This window comes from Paramisgurnus dabryanus, chromosome 17 (genome assembly GCF_030506205.2).
Source record: "Paramisgurnus dabryanus chromosome 17, PD_genome_1.1, whole genome shotgun sequence".
Classification (NCBI taxonomy): Eukaryota; Metazoa; Chordata; class Actinopteri; order Cypriniformes; family Cobitidae; genus Paramisgurnus; species Paramisgurnus dabryanus.
Genome location: NC_133353.1, coordinates 33,642,533 through 33,662,521, shown reverse-complemented (window position 1 = coordinate 33,662,521; position 19,989 = coordinate 33,642,533). Strand labels below are relative to the sequence as shown.

General features: G+C 36.0%; 1 protein-coding gene across 3 annotated transcripts in view; it reads left to right on the top strand.

The window, feature by feature from the left end:
• The window catches only part of grid1a (glutamate receptor, ionotropic, delta 1a), a 331,925-nt gene that overhangs the window by 241,697 nt on the left and 70,239 nt on the right, over positions 1 to 19,989 (top strand). The gene's annotated exons all lie outside the window — the stretch shown is intronic.

Here is a 19,989-nt window from a genome sequence, read left to right as displayed (position 1 = left end):
CTATGCTGCTTTTGACATGTAACCTCTACCTAAAACACTTTTCATTTTACCATAGTTTTGCATAGCTATAAATAGGTATTGCAACATTAAAACTTAAAATTTTCAAACACTAAAGTTGTTTAAAAAAGTCACAAGAAATTCACAAGACTGTTAAGATGTCAAATAAATCTTTGGTGTCCCCAGAGTACATTATGTGAAGTTTTAGCTCAAAATAACCCACAGATAATTTATTAAATCATGTTAACCCTCGTGTGGTGTTCATATTTCTGTTACTTAGAAAATGTTTGTGGGTCTAGTGGACCCGCTGTATTATTCGTATCTTTAAACCAATGCAGTCATACAAATTTATGTAATATTGTTTACAGATGATTACTTTAGCCTTATTGCAAGTAATATAGACAGAATTTTTGGTTAATGTTTGTCATTTACCACTGGTAGAGGACTATTTATAGATTAAAGTGCTATTCGTTTTTGGGATAATATGAAATAAGAGAAGAAAATTCTATTCTCCTCCAGATGTTTTTCTATATTAAGTATTTTCAGCACTTTTTCATCTCAAATAAGTTTTTCATCACTTTTATGTTTAATTCTTTGAACTTAGTTTGAAATTGTACACATTTGTGTCCGTCTACACAGCACAGGCCCCATCTGAAAAGATGCGGTATCATAACACATCATCCACACTGAACACATAATCTGTTCATGACAGCCTGCACAACACATAAGAAGCAGATTTTTACTGTGTAGCTGTGTTGCATATACATTTCTTGTGTTTTATAGACGTATACTGTGTCTTCCTGTCCATGTTATGTCCACACACACACTGCAGTACAATGTGTTGCTATTGGCTACAACCTAAAATTATGAAAATGCTTGGATATGAAATTTTACTTTCTCTATTTCTCACTCTCTCTCACACACTCATACACACACAAACACACACACCATAGGTTTTGTGGTAAACTCATGGTTTTACAAATGGTAATCAATACACCAATTTACCATGATTACTACACTTTTACTATAATACAACCATGGTTATTTTTGTAAGGGATATAATGGTAAAATGTAGAATGGTTCCTGTTAGACAAAAGGTAAAGTTTTTGGGACAGTGGGGGCAGACAAGTGTTCATGCTTGATATATAACATGTTGTATCCTTGCGCTGTTACAGCAAGTGCAGAAGGACAAAACTCTGACATGCATCCATCACATATGTACAGAAATATATACAAACACACTCATGCACTCACAGGAGTCCCAGATAAGAGAAATACAGAGTAAAGTTACATAGCACATTCAATTTTTACACTCTTATTACCCCCGGGTCCAGTGGACCCGAACACCACATATGTAATATAAATGTGTAGGGGGTTGTACGGTGTTCAGTCATTATAAAGTTGATTATTTTTATGTTCTTTATAGAAGATGAGCCAAGGCCAATGAATCTGAGGTTGAAACAACAATTAATTGCATAATTTTTCTTTTGGTAAACATTAAAAACGGGTCCCACAGACCCGAACACCACACAAGGGTTAAAATTGACACTTTTTAGGTGTGAGCAAAAATGTGCTGTTTTTGTGTCCTTTAAAATGCAAACGAGCTGATCTCTACACTAAATGGCAGTGCCGTGGTTGGATAGTGCAGATTAAGGGGTGGTATTATCCCCTTCTGACATCACAAGGGGACCCAAATTTCAATTACATATATTTTTTACGTTTGCAGAGAATGGTTTACCAAAACTAAGTTAATGGGTTGATATTTTACTGGGGACCCAATTATAGCACTTAAACATGGAAAAAGTCGGATTTTCATGATACGTCCCCTTTAAATTAAAGCCATATGACTAGAATTTGTCAAGCCAGTGCTCATTTTCCTCAAAAAACATAAGCAATATCAGATAATAATCAGATCCTCCTTTTACTCCAAAGATCCTCATTCTATGTACCTTTTCAAACAGGCAAAGTCAATGGGACACCCCATTTTTTGTCTCTAAAAGACTGCAGTTCTCTCAGTGTGGAGATGCATGACAAGTCCTACACCAGGGGTTTTCAAACTTTTTGTGAGTGTGGACCACTATTTGTAATCAAGAATTTTCGCGGACCACCTCATAATACTTATTATAAAATATGTCTACACAAGTCCTGAATTAATCTGCACATCTAAATAGTCTTACTAGCACTAAAACTATAACTGGTCATCACATCAGTACAACAGGTTTCTTAACCTTATATCATAATTATTTATATACATATTCTTAGTGTTGGGAAAGTTCACTTTCTACATGAACTAGTTTAGTTCACAAATTTTAAAATGAACTAGTTCAGTTTATAGTTCATATTTGAAAATGTTAAACTAGGTCACAGTTCCAAAAATGAACTAATTTATAGTTATTTTTTCCCATATTATTTTTTTAAATGATTGCCATTATAGCCCATATAGAACCACCACAGACAGCAATTATTTGATCAGTTTTAACACTGAAGCTAAATGCGTCAGATTTCATCTTCATGTCCAACTTTAAATCCTTATTCAACCAGGGTTTACATTAGCATTGACTGTCTTTTAATTTTTGTATTTGCTTAAACATACCTTGAAAGGCTAGCTGGGTGGGGGTCGCACCCCGGGCGAGAAGCGTTGCAAGGCATTGCGTGTATGACAACTGACAGGTATTGCACACCACACGTGCACGTTAAATAGCGTGAGCTTAGTCAAAGTCTATTTCAAGATCCGGAATATGCGTTAGCAGCCTATGTTAATCCTTAACGATTTAGGACAAATATGATGTTATTTAATGTTAAACTATTTGAGTTGCGCGGCAGGAATTTCAGTAGCGTCTGTGTTGTTGTGATGACGCATGCTGCGTGACTGGTGAACACCGAGCGGTGTTGCCAGATTGGGTGTTTTTTTCCGCTACACATTAAGGCCTGTTTACAGTGTGGTTTAGTCGGGTTTTCGCCTGGAAGAATATACAAATCTGGCACCCTATTGAACGACGTTAAACTGAGAGAGCGTGCCGTTCACAGGCACCAGAATGAATGAGTTCACACAGTAACGTTTATTAGGCAGCAGTACACGTTCGCCCAAAATATGAACGAGTTTGTATATTAAAATATACATATTCTTATTTTGCCTTTTCACGGACCACCTGCAGTACCCTCACGGACCACTAGTGGTCCGCGGACCACAGTTTGGGAATGGCCGTCCTACACCATCAGACATAATGCTGTCAATGAAAAGAAAAACCTTTGTTTAACACAGAAGCAGCATCTGTGTGGGTTTAAAAATAAATGCTAGAAGCCAGCGTTAAAAACCACATTTCAGTTTTAATAGTTTTAATTTACATCAACATCAGCCAAAGGCTTTGAACAAAATAAGCATCATAGAGACACAGCAGGTCAGATGCCTGCTACGCTTCCCCTCTGTTTCTATGCTGTGCAGAACAACATTAACACAGTCAAGGGTCTGAATCTGTCTCTGAATACACTATAAAGACCGTCTGTGTTTTTGAGCACACACAACTTATTATCTATTATTTAGAGTCACTGTTCTGGCACAAAACATAACTGACAGCATCTAAATGTATAATGAGGCATGTGCATATATGTGAATTCAACGACTTAAATCTCTAGGTGGACCCGTTTATGTGTTACCTAAAAAAAAAACGTTTGAAGTTAATTGTGTATAAATTTCTAGGCAAATAGTAAACTGTAAATCTCACATTGTCCATTCATTTCTGAATAGGAACCTTGCATACCATTCGATCAAATATAGAAAATAGTATTTGCAAGAACATGCAATATGGTGATTTGCACAGCTGTGATAAAGTGGACATCACCGCTGGGCACGGCGCACACACATACCGTCTAGCCACTAGTTGGGACTTTGAAATACACTTTAAATAATAGGGTATTTTTCACAGGTGGACTGGCGTACATATTTTTGGTGCTTTTAATAAAATTGCACCTTGCACGGTAGTGCTGCTTCGAGTTGAGCCATGCTTTTTTCATCTTCACGAACCCTCACACTACCCAAGTGGTCAATAGCGTGAACCAATTGTTCAGGGTTGCCAAATTGTCACGTTTCAAGTCTCGGGTAAAGCATAAAGTTAACCTTATTTGTTTTGTTTGGGCAAATTCAAATACAAAGTCATTTGAAATAATCTAGTAATGTTTTAAAGATGAATTTACATTGTGTAGAGGTCATTAAAATATTTAAATACAGGTGTTTTATTTATTTATGTTGAAATACTCTGTTTTAAATATGCACCTCAATATATAGATTTTTTCCCAGCGTTCCTTTAATCCCTCGGCCGCTGCAGTAGCCGAGGTGCCGAGTACACACACACGCACATACAAAGTGCAATTGCATAATGATGACTTTCATTGTTTCAATGCCTATAACCTTACCGTGCATATGTTGGTCAAGGTTAAATACCTAGAGTTAGACAGCTGGCAGCTACTTTATAGGAAATGTTCCCATCTGTGTAAAGATGTTGATTTAGTTTACAGTTATTTGTACTGTACACATCATCTGCTGTTTTTTCTTGTTATGTAGGCTGCTCGGTTTAGCATGAACCTGATTGCTTGGAGTAACCAGCAGCCATAAACTACAGCTGACCTGACTGCTCGGTCATGTACATGAATGATTTGAGCTCCCCAGAGTGAACTACAATGACTTGTGGCCAAATATCTAACTAACCTCAGTCCATATGTAACAGCTCTGCGCTTGGGCTCACAGATGGATGATGGCTGGACTGTGCTGAGATCAGATCCTGTGGATGTTGACTGCTGCTGTAGATGGTAGCTGCTAAGATTTATATGTCACAATCAAAGGTTCCTTGCATAGTTACTTATAGTTAGTTGACTATCGAAATAAAGTGTTACTAAAGAACCTTTTGATAATGTGGTGTGCAAAATATCCGATGCTTTTATGCAACTTACAGTGCATCACAAGGTATACATTTTTTATCAGTATGTGTGCTTCCTGGGTTTAAACCCAGGAGGCGCAGTGATATTACGCACTAACTGAAAATAGTCCCCTACTATTGAAAGTAACCAAGGGGACTATTTTCGGGCAGTGCGTAATATCACTACTCCTGCTGCAGTCATGTTACATCAGCAAAGTCTTTGATTATTACGCCAGAATGAGTATAGCTCGTAACTTTTACTTTTCCGTCGGTCTTAGTACACAATGTAACTACAGAAGAAACAAGTTTTTAATAAGAAAAATATCGAAACTCTTTGGTTATTTTTAGCGCAATGCTAATGGTCTAATCAGATTGAATGGATTGTGCTAAGCTATGCTAAAAGTGTTAGCACCAGACCCGGAGATCAGCTGAATGGATTCCCAAATAGTAAGAATCAAATGTTTAACTCTATGGGAGCTGGAAAATTAGAATATTTTCAAAAAAAGTGGAATGTCCCTTTCAAAAATAAAGAGATTTAAAGTGTCCATAACACAAGCTGTTTCTGCATATCCGATGTTAATCTGGAGTACCTATAGAGTAGTATTACATCCTTCATATCTCAGAAGAGTCTTTAGTTTTATCAGATTTATAAAAGACAGATTAGCTTAACCGCTTCTTTCCTATAACATACGAAAAAATTCGGAAGGAGTTACGAACTGCGGGAGGAGCGAGTCTTGAGTTTTTATATAAAATGCACGTACGCGCTGATTTCCAACATAACACAGATGTCTTACTTACCGTATGCAACTTATGACCCGGTTGGGACTTTTCAAGAATTCCATTGTTAAACAAACATAAACGCAAAACTCCGCTGCTACCCCTGATAAACAAACTATATCCATTGTTTCCACAATGCTGGCTTTCTTCTCCTCACATCCAAAAACACACTTCTTTTTTCGTCCCATTGTTGAGTCTTGATATAAAACAAAATTGTCGCGTAAAGTGATGCATGTCACAGATCCGTGTCAGTTTCACGTATTGGTTACTCAAATTTTATTTATTTTTTTAAACATTTTTGCGTGGGTTTGTGGTTAGATTTGGAGTTTGTGTTAGGATGTCACTATAATTATTGGTTTATACTATTTTTTCCGGATTTTTAAACAATTGCCGCCTGACCTTAGGGTGAGAGTTGGGTTTGGATGTCATTTATGTTACAGAAAGTCGTTCTAACCCCAAACCCACAACAAAAATGGTAAGAAAATAGGAAAAACAATTGAGTAACCAATACGTGAAACTGACACGGAAAAGAAAGTCTGTGGTACGGGCATGGAAAAATGGGGAGATCTGTGACAATGACACAAATAAATGAGCAAAATATTCCATGACTATAAAACGGAAAGTCTTTAGATCAGGTTGCTTAGCATCCGCGGTTCTCGCTCTCCCGCTGATTGACGTGTGGGTGTGGTTTTCTGGGGGAAGTGGCCATAAAAAGAAGTGATGCGTATAGCTTACCCCTGAAACGTAAGCTGGACCTGTAATTGAACAAAACTTGTACGAACCCTGGCGAAGTGCATTCGGCACATAAATACTCTGTAACACTTCCAACTGCTTTTTTGATACTTTGCATTTGTTTAGCAGGAGGAAACATCTCTTAAACTGTATTAATATGTCAGAATGCATGAAACACCTTTGAACTACCTTGAAGAATGATTTTTTTGTCATGTCGCCAAGACCCCTTATATTTCAAGTCATCCACTCTAGTTATCTGTGTCCATTCTGCAAAGTCTTGGTCTATTGTAAAATATGGTTTATCTTTCAATAAAATACATTTTAAATGCGATGTCATTGGTACTTGTTTGTTCTAGCCTTCAGTCCATAATAATCACAGCAGTGGACATATGAGGGAGGTCCGATGTTTTTGTCATGGCATGGTTCTTAGAATGTTCTTTGTCGTGCTGAGTTGTTCCATAAAGATCTTTTAACATGCGCAGAACTATTCCAGTGTAAAAGTAAAATAGAAGCGAACCAAAATTGGCATCACAATGACAAACCCTTTATTTGCATTTAGAGTGTAGAGAAAATCAATGCAGGGCGGAGTTTGTATATGATCAAATATTTAATCAAGGCCCTTGTTAGAGAATAACATGGAAAATAAATGGAGAATATGTTTGCATGCACTAGATTCATGGATTTAATTAGCATGTGACTATGGGCTTAGCATCCAGCGTCTTATACATGTTTATGAATGCAAATACCTCTATCCGCAGGCCAGAAAGAACCCAAACATATCAGCACATGAAAGAGTGATAAATAAGTTAATAGATTTTCTAGCTTATCCCGGAGGATGTCTGTTTTTCTTTTGTGTTGCCTTGAGCGTATTGATTTCATATTCTTTATTCATGTGCTAGATAGATAGTAACCCCTATTAATGTTCATTTTCACAGTCACATGAATACCTGTTGCTCCCTTGAGCGGAGAGCTACTGTCTAAAGCCCTTCAATCTTAAATTAAGCACTCTCTCTGGGAGAGAAGCCTGGATAAGAGTTACCATAGCAACAGGCTCTCTAGCTTAACAAGGTCCGGCTTAGAATTAGAGAGAGCTGAAACAACGTTGTCAATAGCTGTGTCTGAAACAGTCCTCTATACCCTTAAATAGTGCTCTGTTTGAGGGAACTATCGGCTGCGTCCGAAACCGCCTACTTCCATACTTCAGAGTAGGCAAGAAGCAGTAGGTGAGGTGAGCAGTATGTCCGAATTCATAGTATTCAAAAAACAATAGCCGAAAAGTACCCAGCTGACCTATTTTTCCGGCAAAATATTGAATTGTTCAGTCGATGGACAATTGCTATCTCGTCATGATCCCCTAGGAAAGGAGTTGTCCAAAGAAGAAAACTGAGGGGTGCCCGAAAGTGGTAACGCGGTTGTATTTAAATGCAAATACATATATTAAACAACCCTTGTGGTTAAATTGCATTAGTTTAACAACATTCAAGTTAAAGACTAACATGTTGTCATGACGACGCATGTCACGTGATGTATTAACATGGTGGCTTTAGTACATCCAAACTCATTCATACTGTCCATATCCATACTATATAGTACTATAGTATACTTCATCTAATTTAGTCACAGTATGCCATTTCGGGCGCAGACATCCATTGTGGTGTTATCATAGTGGACATTATTAAGTGTACTCATTCAAGCCCACAATGCACCGCAATAATGAGTATACAACAATGTACACTCACAGCTAGCCGCTAATAGTCCACTCGAATTCGCTCACTTAAGCCGAAAGTATACTCGGGACGTCCGCGTATGCGCGCCGTCCGCATGACGTCATTTTCGTCATCAGGAGGGTCCGCGGCCGGCCGCGCGGACCGTCCGCGTGCAGCCCAAAATTTGAGACCGCGCGGACAGTGCGCGTACAGTCCGCGTACGACAGCGCATGCGCATGAAAATATTTAGACAGGACACTCCATTATAAACAATTATACAAAGGAAATAGACAGCATTTGCACACACACTATCGTTTTTCTTCTTTAACTTTTACTTCTTCCAAGAACAGAAAGCTCTGGAGCATGTTTGTTTGATTCCTGTTCTTTGTTGTCTTGTTGTTTGTTCTAAACTGTGTTTGCAATGGTGGATCAGTTACTTTTCTTCACCTATCCTAATGTTATAATGTACTGTAAATGTCTCCAAATCAGTGCTGCCCTGACAGCCTGTTAGACTAATAATTTGAATAAGAAATCATTTGTATTGCGTATAGTGTCGAACGCGGCCATCCGCGTGTAGCCGCGAGGACTATACCCGGAAAGCTGCGCGGACGCGTGCGCGCGCGAGCCGGACGCGGACGCGGAAAAAAGTATACCCGGGCCTTTAGGATGTAAAGTGTTGAATTCACTCAAGTGAACTATATACTATAAGTGGAATAATGTGGGAGATAGTTAATATGAGTATATAGGGGCTATTTTGAACCCAGCCTGTGTGTGTGTGTGTGTGTGTGTGTGTGTGTGTGTGTGTGTGTGTGTGTGTGTGAGAGAGAGAGAGAGAGAGAGAGAGAGAGAGAGAGAGAGAGAGAGAGAGAGAGAGAGACATACTTCCTATGTAATGTCACTATGTCTGTTTCATGTACTTGACTTTTAACTACTGTAGTCAACTAGTTGTTCAGATAACTCACAGATTATATAATGCAGTTTTGCATGCCCCTAACAAAGCAGATTTGCAGTGAGTTGTGCTACGCTTTCTCGTGGTCAAAGACTACTAGTAAAAAGTTAGGAAACACTTGACTAAAATCTGTCTCATGGTCTTAATTTTTTTATCTGATGCTTTAAGGTGCATTCTTAAATGTTTATAAAAATATAATTGTGCCAAACATATTTATCTCTGTCATAAGAACATTTTTATTTATTTATTTTTACATAACAGGCCAATAAGATGCCAGAATAGATTTTAACTCTTTAAATATTGTTTAAAATTCTTCTCCTTGTAAAACCATAATAATTTTCTTGATAAAATGCCATGAGTACAAACAACGAGTTAAAACACTGCAGATAATAAAATATAAACAAGTTTTGATTTGTATTTATTTTACGAGGTGACTAAATAAGGAATAATTGACGACGGGTCATTGAATTATAAGAAAATAATGCACATCCAAGGTGGTAATGCGGCACGATGCTAAGCGCAGTGTGCATTTTTTTTCAAATAATTTAATGGACCGGAGTCAATTATTCGGCTTATACCACGGTTACCACAAACGTTGCTCTGGTGCCTATTTTTAAGACATTTGAAAGGTTAGGTGTGCGGTTAATGGAAAATAAGGCATACCCACGGAACATTTCTCAACCAATCAGAATACAGCATTCAACAGACCCGTGAGATAATTCGTATTAATTCATACGACCACATTTATACCTTTTTTGTATGATTTGCTTTTGCCCATGACGTTGGGGTTAAAGGCAGGGTTAGGGGTGAAGTGTCGTAATTTTTTATGATAATCGTATGTTTTTGTACGATTCACTTTGTACGAATTATTACGAATTAGCCAAATCGTAAAATACGCATGAAATCTCATGAGATCAGGCTGGTTATTACATAGTTTACTAATATTGTAAATAGTGCTGGGCAATGATTAATCGCGATTAATCGCATACAAAATAAAAGAGATTTTTTTTGCATAATATATATATATATATATATATATATATATATATATATATATATATATATATATATATTTATTATATATTAACTATAAAAATGTATATATAAATAAAAAAATTCTGAAATGTATACATGTGTGTGTGTGTTTACATATATGTAATAATTACACACAGTACAGACACGTATATTAGGCAAAAAAATGCACTTTTATTTTGTATGCCATTAATCGCGATTAATTTTTGCCCAGCACTATTTCTAAAATGTGAAAAAATAAAGAATGTGTTTTAAAAACTTAACTGTTATTGTAAGTACAGTACTTCTGTTTTTCTCTTGTTTATGCTGTGGTGGATTGACAGCAATCAGCAGGTGTTTGATTCAAGAATCCGAACTCAATCTTGGACCATCAAAGACATCCTGCTCCTCCACAAATCTTTGTGTCAGGGAATCAATTGTCATTGGCTTTCACCCGATTGTTTGTTACACGTATTGATGGGTCAGCAGACGGGAAGAGCAAGAGAAATGAAAAGAGATAACAAGTTTGTGACTGTCAAGAAACGATGATTCAGACTGTTGAAGCGTGTTTGAGATTTTAAACATGATTGAATTGCTTCAAAGCATAGGATTGTGCATAAGGATAAATCCCAAAGACACGAGGGTGAGATGACCATGCATAGTTATTCCACTTATTTTAACAACAAAAGTGTGACATTTTAGTAACATCTCACTTGAACAAACAGTTGGGGGGGAATGCACCACAAAGCTACTTTAGCCTCTTCATTTTACTATTTTCTCTGAAATAAAATGTTTTTTTTTCCAATATGCACCTTTGGGGTACTAATATTAACTATTTAGGTGCAAAGGTGTACTTTTTTAAAAGGTACTGCCCCAGTGAAAGCTAGGGGCCATATTTGTCCATTATTTTTCTTACAGTATAGATAGTGTAGTATTATGACCATTACTGATCTACTTGAAGCACTCGACAACACTGTAAGGCTGGTGGTATCATTTCTCTGCAGATTTTTGTTTACTTGTTTGCTCTGGCGGTGACATTTCTTGCAATGACACAATATCGCAGTTCTGCCTTTGACGGTCTCTTTATCCTTGAAGATTAAGGAAACACATTATTCAAATGTTTTTTATAAAAGAGAAGAAAGTCATTAATAGGAACACAAATTAGACAATGCTCTTGTTTTAATTTTGGTGTGTATATTTAGAGTGTTTTTGTGTTTGGTTTATAACTGCGGCTATTAATGTGGAAAGCAATTTATTTGGTCTGTCAGTTGGTAGTAATGGAAAATGCCTAGCTATACTTTTGCTGGATTGGTTCTTATACCATATGCTAACCAGACGGCGTGCAATTCCGTGCAAATGTCAACCTTATTATGAATAGTAAAGTTTTTACTCAACTTTTTTAACCAAATCTCAAGTGTCAATATTTGGCAGTTTAAATATTCATGCAAAGTCTCTTAAAGTTTCTAAACCATTTTTGCAAATTAATGTCACGTCCGAAAGTAATTGTTTGTCACGTCCATAACAAAGGAATGTCACATCCATAATGCAGTTTCCTCATAAATGCGCATACAAAAATTAAAATAAAATAAAATAAAATAAATGCTCTTTGAAGAGCTGTCCTATGATTCTGGTTTGTGTCTTTAAATTCACAGAATTCCGACAAAGTTTTTTGTGTCCTTTTTTTGTCACATCCATAATGCATACTGGTACGAAAAGTATACATACCTGTACCTAAATGGTACATATCACTGCCCCAGTAACAGCTAGGGACTATTTTCTACCTTATTTTTGTCTGACAGTGTACAGAAAGTATAAGTTGTTGGATGAACACAATGAAAATTGAATCTCGTTGTGTTTTTGGTCTGTTATCGTGCTTCTCTGAGGTGAGTATGACGGTTATAGGCTCCTGTTTCTTTTCTTCCTTTTCAAATTTGGTAAATGGGCTGAAGCGAGTGGCGCATATTGATTTTGTTTCGGTTCTGCAATCTTTGGTGGGCATTATTCTGAGAGACAAATGTTTCTGAGTCATTGCTGCACTCACAGGAAGAGTCGAATGGGGCTTGATGCTAATGCTTTCACCTTGCGCTCACGGCAATAAAGAGAAGATGCGTGTTTGTGCCAATGTACATTTTTCTCCATTCTCCTGGGTTTGACAGAATGGAAAGGGCCAATCAGAGCTCAGCGTAGCTCCCCATTGACCAATCAGTGAGACTGGAGTAACACGGAGCCAAATCACATCAATTGTTTAATTTCATAAACATCGTTTTTTCTTGCTTGTCTGGCGTTGGGAGGGAAGTGAAAATGAATACATTCTTTATTCATGTTGTGGCTCTCAGATGATATTACTTCACATCCTTGTATTTATATGCAATCAGTCTTCAAACCTGTTTTATTTTAAACATCTTCTCCTGCTTTATCCTGACTGTGAATAGATATGTGTTTAGACATCAAACGTTCACAGGATGGATTACTTGTTAGTTTGACCGTTAGGTTGTCCGAGATTTCCCAGGGTTCTGATTTTCTTGTCCTTTATAAACCTCTGGCTGAGAAAGTGAAAGCTAATCTAAACATAGCATCTTTTAAGCATCTTTTTATCATTGGTTATTTATTTCTTAATCTCTTTTTGGTTGAGGTGGAACATCGATGGTACAACCTATAACATGTTAAGGTTAAGTCTTGTTCAGTTATTAAACGGAGTGCATGTAAGTTTCTTCGGTAAGATAACCGAAAGGTAAAATCGATGCAGTAAAGGAACAGGCGTTCCTCAGAAAGAAGCAGGTGATGTACCGAGAAGAACCAGGAGAGAAATGCTTCAGACTGGTTTTCATTTTAAAGTGTAGATCCACTTTAGCAGATGCATTTACTCGTTTATGTTTCTTCCACTGGTCAGAATTGAATTATGGGTGTGTTTTGTAATATTTTGTTATTGCCATCTGAGAGCAGCATGCATACGTGCTTTTACTCAGTAAGCACATATTTTCTGGTCTATAGGTGTGCACTGTAAATTACCAAGACAATTCAACATGTTACCACTCCCTAATCCAATTTTCCTCTTTCTTTCTTTTTGTTTTGGTCATTTTCAGTATTATCTTCCACATTTATTATTTCTCTCTCTCTCTTTCTATCCCTTACATCGAACACAAATATTTTGATCCCACTATTTTGTCTGTATATACATCTGCTGTATCTATCCTTATGATTTTACTTGAGCTTTTTACTTTTCATCCCCCATTCATAAACCACCACATCAACATTTGCATTTCTATTATTGCTTAATATGTTCTTCACAGTGAAGCAGTTTTTCATTTCTTTTATACGTTTTTATGATCTTAAGAAACTTTTTTTGAAGCAGAAATGCTCTTTAGATGTTAAAGTTTTTTTTTCTACTCAGCCAAAAATGGTTATTCTGTGGCAGGGCTTGTCAACTGGCCAAATGCGGCCCGCTAATCATCCTTTTCTGGCCCGCCGGTCATCTTTGTCTGATTTAAAATCAGGGTGATTACTTAACCTTTCCACTATTCCTGACAAATGACGGCCAAAAAAACATAAAGAGTCAGAAAGTGGCTGCGTGGGATGCCACCCATCTGCGTAATTATTGGATCCAATTTGAGCTTTGAATTCATAAAAAATAAAGAAACTTGTGTGATTACACCGCATGTGACACGCTGACCGGACGTGATAAAATGATTGATTAATGATAAGTAAATTAATAAGTATAAATACATACGTAGATTAAAGGCTCTTGCCTTGACACGGATTTACGATTAAACCAAAATTTCATTACCACTGCCACTAGGGGGCGAACTCCGACCATCGTGTCTGAATTTAGTGTGCAACTGAAAGGCGGTTTAGCCAGTGTTCGAATTGAAGGGGGTCTGGGGGGGTCCCGGACCTCCTATAAGCCTTAAGGGACCCCCCATAAAGCACAAAAATATAAATTAGGGGGGTCCCCTGGTTTTTATTAAAATTAAAATTCTACATGAATTTAAAATTCTCATGTTGCATGTCACAAAGCGAAACTGTCTTTGTTTGTCCCAATTTCGCAATAAACTAATTCAAATGATTTCTGTCTGAAATAAATAAACTTGCAAGTGCGCCACATGCTGTTTTCTGGAGGAATTGACAGACAAACAGTGGCAAATCCATCCTCAAACAGTGGCAAACAGTGGCTGGTCCACCCAGTCACACAAAATATTTTATTGGGAAAGCAGAAGAAATCACGCTTAAATGATAATTAATGATAGTCTCTTTAATACTTAACACCAGGGCACATAAACCGCGCTTGAGCATGTTTGTGACCAACCCTCATTGACGACAAGCACACATACATTGACAAGTACATAAACCCTGCGCGTGTTTGCTGTGATTGTTTTTAATGATAGAGAGAGATTAAATAAAACTTATCACTGAGTTAAGATCTTACTTGTAATTGTCATCTACGTGACGCGTCAGTCGGCACTCAGCAGCACATCATAATTTCAAATTCGTTTACAAGACGACTGCTCTTGTTATGTTAAATATGAAGTTTACATTGCGTTGTAAAAATGATGAAATTATCTTCATACATGCTTAATTCATAATGAGAATGTATTAATACAAGCTTTTTTATTCTGCTATAATATATAACAAAATATACAATAATATATGTCATTTTATATACAAACTATAATTCTATCTTGACATGCACATTATCTGCTTCATGTTGGTCCGGTTTAATTCAGAGGACTCATTGCTTTGGTGTATTCATTTTCATTGTAAGCCGTTAAAAAGTAATTATTTTAGATGCAATTTTGTAATATTTATAGCTTAAATTATCTAATATAATTTTTAAAACATTTAAAGTCATTCCTCAGAATTCCGCAGATTTTTCCAAAACATTTGCAGAGATAAAGCAAAAAAAGTCCGCAGATTTCGTCTGGCCTTGTTTATAGCTCAAATACGCATCATTCAGAAATAAATAACTATATTTATAAAAAGTATCTTTTGCATGTGTTTTTTAAACCTTGCAAATGTTAACATGCACGCGATTTTAAACAATTTGAGCGCAAGATGTTAAAGTGAGCTGCTTTGTGTGCGCAAAGACAATGACACACACACATACTCAAATGGACGCAACACTCATAAGCGGACGCATGGAGTCGCGCGTTTCCTAAAGCATGCAAACACAAAATTATTTGGAAATACCACAGTCTTGGCACCTATTCTCATAAAAACATTCAGTTATGTCTTAAAGTGAGTGCAAACAGTTCAGAAAGAAATCAGATGTTTGTGTTGGTCTGAAAGTAGCAGTTCTTATCTGCTTATTTTGTGTCATTTATATTAAGTAAACAACAGAAATCAAAGGAAAATCACTTCTGTATGTCTAAAAAAAATTAATTATATTTCATTTATACGATGAAGAAGACAGTTTTTATTATTATTCATTTGATTCTATTTATGTACCTAAATATATCTTACTTTATTTGTAACTTTGTTCTTTTCTATTTTTTTATGCCCATAATTTCTTAATTTGTTCTTATGTTATTTTCCCACCCCCAGTTTTGCTGATCTGAAAAGTATTCGATCTATGACTCAAAAAACGCAATGTAATCCATTTAATCACTACTATATAGTAATATTATGTAATTTAAGAATGAGGTCCACCTTATTTCACCCCTATTCTGTGTAAAATTAATTTGAGGGGTAAAAATGTTTAGAGTTTGATTGAGTTAAGGGGAATTTGGGGTTTCTTTGATTAAAACCAGGATCAGATGATTGTTGATCAAGGACGATCACATCTTTGTCAAATCAAAGCGACCCTATGATGAGGGGGTGGGGCTTGGCCAGGGGGTGGGGCTTAGCTAGGGGACCCCCCATAAGCTTTGACATAATTCGAACACTGGGTTTAGCCTATACATCTTTAAAATATTAAAAAAGACAAAACATGAAGTGCAATTTTAGTCATTAGGAGAAGACTGGCTTATGTTGTGAATACTTGAAATGTAACAATTTATGAAAGTTAAACAGTTATAAACAAAACAAGTTTAAGAGCTTTACATGTGTTGATTATTTACACTTGCACTATTTTGTGCAATGTTCATATTTGAACTATTAAAATTTGGCTCTTGCAATGTTAAACTGCAATTGTTTTTAAAATATTGAAAAAGAAAATATGAGTTTTCAGTCATTTAAAGGCAAAATACTGGATACAAAATGTGTGCATCTTTTTTTGAAAATGCATGTTTTTATTTATGGCTTATAACAAAAAGTTACAAAAAACAACATAAGTTATAACATATATAATGATAATAATAAAATAGGTCAAAGTAAAAAATATAAAAGGTTAAAATAGGGGTAAAAGTTTGGCCCACATCATATTTACAATTAAAAAATCTGGCCCTCGAAAAAAAGTAGTTAAAGACCCCTGATCTATGGCGTCACTGTGAAGCACCTTTATGTTAAAGACTGTGCGTATATCTTAATAGCAGTAGATGCTGGGATTGTCGAGATATGGGACGGTTGTTATTCCCTTGTTTGAACTTTGCTTTTTATTCAACACTGATGAAAGCAATGGTGCATATGAAGAAGGACGTTGATTAAGTAGATTTATGCATTTGGCAGACACTTTTATTCAATGTCCCAATGTCATTTGTGCAATTCTCTGCCAGTTGAGCTAACGTGCATTAGAAAGTTATAGGGACTGTATGTCATTTCTTGGTAAAGGACGTATTGCATTCGGCACCCGTTCTGTAACATCTGTGAAGTTCACCACACTTGAAATATAGAGAAGATTTGAATACTCAAGTCAGTGCTCGAGAGCTCAAGGACAAAAGCCACCATGCTCTCAACCCACCTGTTTCACACACAGCCCGACAAACAGTCAGGATTTATCAAGCTTTTGGAGACTGATAGGTGAAGGATTTTCATTAGATGCGCTCAGATGTGAATCACTCAGGAATGAGTTTGTTTCTTTATTAGCAGAAAAACAGAATTTATGACTCATGTTTTATTCAATAAACTTTTAGCATAGTTATATGTTTGCTTAACTGTGTATTTAAATTGAGTGTTTAAAGGGACAGTTCACCCAAAAATGAAACTTCTGTCATATTTACTCACCTTCATGACATGTTGTTCTAAACCTGTATGAGATTCTGTAAAGAACCTCCAATGGAGGGAAATACAGGTCTTGCATGTCTTTTCTATTATTAAAGTTATATCACATGCAATAATTCTCTTAGATGCATGATAAAACTTTCCAGACTCTAATAATGTCATTTTTTTAAATTTAACTTTACAAAAGCTTCTTTAAACGTTGAAATGAGGATTAGAGGGATCAAATGATGTCTTGTCATGAAATCAGGAGTTTGATTTGTGGAGAATGTTGAATAAGAAGGCTCTGTTTTCTTCCTCTTCACTGTGATTCTGGATTACTGCCATGCAACCCCCTGATGGTCTGATTTATTGCATGTAAGCAAAGCTGGGAAGACATCTAAGAGAGTTCCTGACTCCAAAGAGCTGCCATGTCTTCAGACTGCGTGCAACATTTGTAAAGGATTTTTGTTTTGAAGAAAACTTTTTTCATAAAGACAGAATACGCAGAGTTTGGCTGAGCTTGCAGTTGTTTAGCAGTCAATAGCCAGATATTGCTGTAGGGTAATGAGACAGGGTTTAGGAGATGGGTAGGGGGAATGTAACTATGCATCATAGTTTGGTGATTACAATGGAAAACATATTTATTTATATGATGGCATGGTCCATTTTGGAGATTGCATGCACCCCTCTGAAAAAGATTTGTTTTCCTGTACTAATCAGGAGAGGAGCGTGTGCTGTGCTGTAAGGAGCAATTCAATACGATTCGGATCAATGTTTTTTCAAGTTGATGTAAAGAAGCCCCATGTCGCTGTCCATTGTTTTGAAGGATGCAAGCAGCGTTTCTCCCCCCGGCTGTGTTTTTTAATCTTTTCTCGCATCAGATGGGTACTTAGAAGTGCAGTTTTGTTTTTTGCTATTTATCTGTCCGTGTGGATAAAAATATCCCTGTCTATTTAATACGTATAATAAACCTATATATAACCCAACCTGGATGTTTGATGTTTTTGTCAGCATCCCGCTGTGTGGCCATTGCCCTGCTTCCTGCAGTTAAACCAATATATTCCCTAAACATAAAAGTCTTTCTGTGTCTCTGCAGGTGTTCCTATTCTACAGAATGTACAAACTCTGCCTTGATTCAGACACACATATCCAAAAATCTTGTATAGAAAGACAGAACAGCAAGCAAGAACAGATTAAAGAAAGACAGAACGAAAGAAAGAACAAACGAATGACAGAATGGATGAACAAAAGAAAGATAGAAGGAATGATAGAAAGAAATGGAAAGAAAGGACGGACAGATGAAAAAAGAAAGGAAGGAAGGAAGGAAAGAAAGAAGGAAGAAAAAGAAAGAAAAAAATTAGTAGCTGTGTAACTGTGGTAGTTTTTTATAAGGGAAAGAAAAAAAAGAAAGAAAAAAGAAATAGCTTTTGTAACTGTTTATTTTAATGAGGGAAAGAAAGAAAGAAAGAAAGAAAGAAAGAAAGAAAGAAAGAAAGAAAGAAAGAAAGAAAGAAAGAAAGAAAGAAAAAAGAAATAGCTTTGGTACCTGTGGTAGGTTTATTTTAACAAGGAAAAGAAAGAAAGAAAGAAAGAGAAAGAAAGAAAGAAAAAAGAAATAGCTGTGGTAACTGTGGTAGGTTTATTTCGTAAGGGAAAGAAAGAAAGAACGAATGACAGAATGGATAAACGAAAGAAAGATAGATGGAATGATAGAAAGAAAGAGAAAGAAAGGACAGACAAATGAAAAAGAAAGGAATGAGGGAAGAAAAGAAAGAAGGAAGAAAAAAGAAAGAAAGAGAGAGAAACAGAAAGAAAAAGAAAGAATAGAAATAGCTGTGTTACTGTGGTAGATTTATTTCGTAAGGGAAAAAAAGAAAGAAAGAAAGAAAGAAAGAAAGAAAGAAAGAAAGAGAAAGAAACAAAGAAACAAAAAGAAAGAAAGAAAGAAAGAAATAGAAAGAAAAAAGAAAGAAATAAAGAAATAGCTTTGGTAACTGTGGTAGGTTTATTTTCGTAGGGGAAAGAAAGAAAGAAAGAAAGAAAGAAAGAAAGAAAGAAAGAAAGAAAGAAAGAAAGAATTGAAGAAAGAAAGAAAGAAAGAAAGAAAGAAAGAAAGAAAGAAAGAAAGAAAGAAAGAAAGAAAGAAAGAAAGAAAGAAAGAAAGAAAGAAAAAAGAAATAGCTGTGGTAACTGTGCTAGGTTTATTTCGTAAGTGAAATAAAGAAAGAACGAATGACAGAATGGATAAATGAAAAAAAAGATAGATGGAATGATAGAAAAAAGAGAAAGAAAGGACAGACAAATGAAAAAGAAAGGAATGAAGGAAGAAAAGAAAGAAGGAAGAAAAAAGAAAGAAAGAGAGAGAAACAGAAAGAAATAGAAAGAATAGAAATAGCTGTGTAACTGTGGTAGATTTATTTCGTGAGGGAAAAAAAGAAAGAAAGAAACAAAAGAAAGAAAGAAAGAAAGAAAGAAAGAAAGAAAGAAAGAAAGAAAAAAGAAAGAAAAAAAGAAATAGCTTTGGCAACTGTGGTAGGTTTATTTTCATGGGGGAAAGAAAGAAAGAAAGAAAGAAAGAAAGAAAGAAAGAAAGAAAGAAAGAAAGAAAGAAAGAAAGAAAGAAAGATAGATAGATAGATAGAAATATAGAAAGAAAGAAAGAAAGAAAAAATGGTAACTGTGGTTGGTTTATTTTCATAAGGGAAAAAAAGAAAAGAAGAATGAACAAATGAATGACAGAATGGATGAATCAAAGAAAGATAGAAGGAATGATAGTAAGAAAGAGAAAGGACAGACAGACAGACGAAAAAAGAAAGGAAGGAAGGAAGAAAAAAGA